This window comes from Gossypium arboreum, chromosome 4 (genome assembly GCF_025698485.1).
Source record: "Gossypium arboreum isolate Shixiya-1 chromosome 4, ASM2569848v2, whole genome shotgun sequence".
NCBI lineage: Eukaryota > Viridiplantae > Streptophyta > Magnoliopsida > Malvales > Malvaceae > Gossypium > Gossypium arboreum.
The window spans coordinates 13,802,312-13,804,981 of NC_069073.1; the positions used below are offsets into that span (position 1 = coordinate 13,802,312).

General features: G+C 37.9%; 1 non-coding gene across 1 annotated transcript; it reads left to right on the top strand.

Moving 5' to 3' along the window:
* The first annotated feature begins 1,659 nt into the window (after nucleotides 1-1,659).
* LOC128292200 (small nucleolar RNA R71) lies at nucleotides 1,660-1,766 on the top strand. Its single transcript, XR_008282185.1, has one exon. It is a non-coding gene; the product is annotated as a small nucleolar RNA R71 (small nucleolar RNA).
* The last annotated feature ends 904 nt before the right edge of the window (nucleotides 1,767-2,670 follow it).

The following is a 2,670-nucleotide window of genomic DNA, read 5'->3' on the forward strand; positions in this document are numbered from 1 at the left end:
GATTTGTAGCCTTCGATCGTCATGTATGGGTCCTCTACTATTGCTTGATAATGGTTCATGTACTTCCTTCAGACTCATTTCCTGCAAAGAAGGTTGCACCATATTGTTAGTTTTAGTAGAATGGTTTAGACGATCACCTTCAATTTCCATTGTGTTCCCAGAATTGCGAGCTTGAAGGGTGATTGTTTCGTCTCCCACACGGAGTGTGAGTTCACCTGTGCCAACATCAATAATTGTTTTAGAAGTTGCTAAAAAGGGCCTTCCTAGAATTAAAGGAATGTTGCTATCCTCCTCTATGTCTAGAACAATGAAATCAACAGGAAATATAAATTTATTGATTTTAACTAGCACATATTCAATAATACCCCTAGGGAATCTTATAGTTTTATCTACTAATTGAATGCTCATCCTAGTCTGTTTGGGTTTCCCGAGACCTAGTTGCTTAAACATTTTGTAAGGCATGACGTTGATACTAGCCTCTAAATCAGCTAATGCATTATTAACATCTAAACTACCAATTAAGTAAGGAATCGTAAAACTCCCTAGATCTTTTAGTTTGCTCAGTAGCTTATTTTTCAGAATAGCTAAGAACACTGCATTTAGCTCCACATATGACGCCTCGTCCAACTTCCACTTATTTGCTAAAAACTCCTTTAAAAATTTCATTGCGTTTGGCATCTGCGATAGCACTTTAATAAATGGTAAGTTAATGTGTATTTTTTTAAGAGTTTAAGGAATTTACCAAATTGTTCATCTGAGCGATCTTTCCTTGTTGCGTTGGGGTATGGCACACAAGGTTTATATTCGACATGAACCGTTTTGTTTTTATTGTGATCTACCTCTCCTTGACCTTTGCATACCACAATTTTTTGCCTCGGTTCTGGCTCAGGCTCAACAACTCCTTCTTCATCTTGAACATTAATCGCGTTGAGCTGTTCCCTTGTGTTAGGTTCGGTATTACTTGGCAAACTACCTTGTGGTCGTTCGAAGATTAATTTGGAAAGCTAGCCTATCTAAGTTTTGAGCCCTTGGATCGACGCTTGTTGATTTTTAAGTGCTATCTTGGTATTCTGAAAACTCGTTTCTGACACTGGTATAAACTTTGAGAGCATCTCTTCATGGTTCGGCTTCTTTTCCTGTTGGTTGGGTGGTTGTTGGTAGCCTAGAGGTGGTTGTGGTCTTTGATTTCCTTGATCGCCCCATGAGAAATTGGGGTGGTTCCTCCAACCTGCATTGTAAGTGTTACTATATGGATTGTTTTGAGGTCAAGGATTATTACCCATGTAATTTAATTGCTCGTTATCCATGTTGTGGCCATAAGGTTGGTATTTCGAATGGCTTGTTCCACCTCCACTTGTTTCGCACTGCATTACTAGGTGAACCTGTGAAGAACTAAGAAAACCATCAATTTTCTTATTCAAGAGTTCTACCTGATTAGAGAGCATGGTGACTGAATCGACGTTATAAACGCTGACTATTTTCGTTGGCTTTGTCCTCATGACTTGCCACTGATAGTTATTCAGTGACATCTCCTCTATAAACTCATAGGTATCTTCAGGTGTTTTATCATTGATGGTTTCGCCAGCAGCTGTGTCAACCATTTGTCGAGTCGAAGGATTCAAACCATTATGGGACATTTGAACCTGTAGCCAAAGTGGTAAACCATGGTGAGGGCACCTTCTTAAAAGGTCCTTGTATCTCTCCCATGCATCGTAGAGTGTTTCTAAATCCATCTGCACAAAAGAAGAGATATCATTATGTAATTTAGCCGTTTTAGCCGGCGAAAAATATTTTAGTAAAAATTTTTCGGTCATTTGTTCCCAAGTAGTAATTGACTCTCGTGGTAACGAGTTCAACCACTGTTTAGCTTTGTTCCTTAATGAAAAAGGGAATAACCGAAGACGAATGGCATCATCAGAAACACCATTAATTTTAAATGTATCGCATAGTTCTAAGAAGTTGGCTAAATGAGCATTGGGATCCTCATCCTACAAACCATCAAACTAAACAAGTTGCTGTATCATTTGAATAGTGTTAAGTTTCAGTTCAAAAGTATTTGCAGCTATAGCAGGTCTAACTATGCTTGATTCAGTTCCTGTTAAAGAAGGTTTCGCATAATCATACACAGTGCGTGGGCTAGGATTTTGATTAACCGCAATTGCAGGAAGTAGCTGATTGTCTTGGTTTTTAGCCATCTCTTCTGTTGAGGGTTGAGTATCGTCCTCTTGCTCGTTCTCTGTGTATCTTAAGCTTCGCCTTATTTCTCTTTGGTTTCTGTGAACTGTGCGATTGATTTCTTCGTCAAAAAGTAGTGGTCCTGACGGGTTTCTTCTAGTCATAAACTATAAAAACCTGCCAAGAGAAGGAAAAAGTAAATGAATAAGTAATAATAATTAAATTAAATTAAATTAAATTGCAAGAAAAATAAATGGCTAAAGTAATAAAAATTGAGCGTTCCTAATATCTTAGCTCCCTGGCAATGGCACCAAAAACTTGATCGCGTGATTTCGTGATAGGTTTTAAATATTTATAATTAATCGTTCTTGAAACTAACTATTATCGCGATGTAGTCAAGTGTAACTATCGAACAGTAGTATAGTTTTAGCAAGACCGGATTGTCGAACCCAAAGGAACTAAAAGTACTGGTACTGACTGTCTTCTTATTATCTA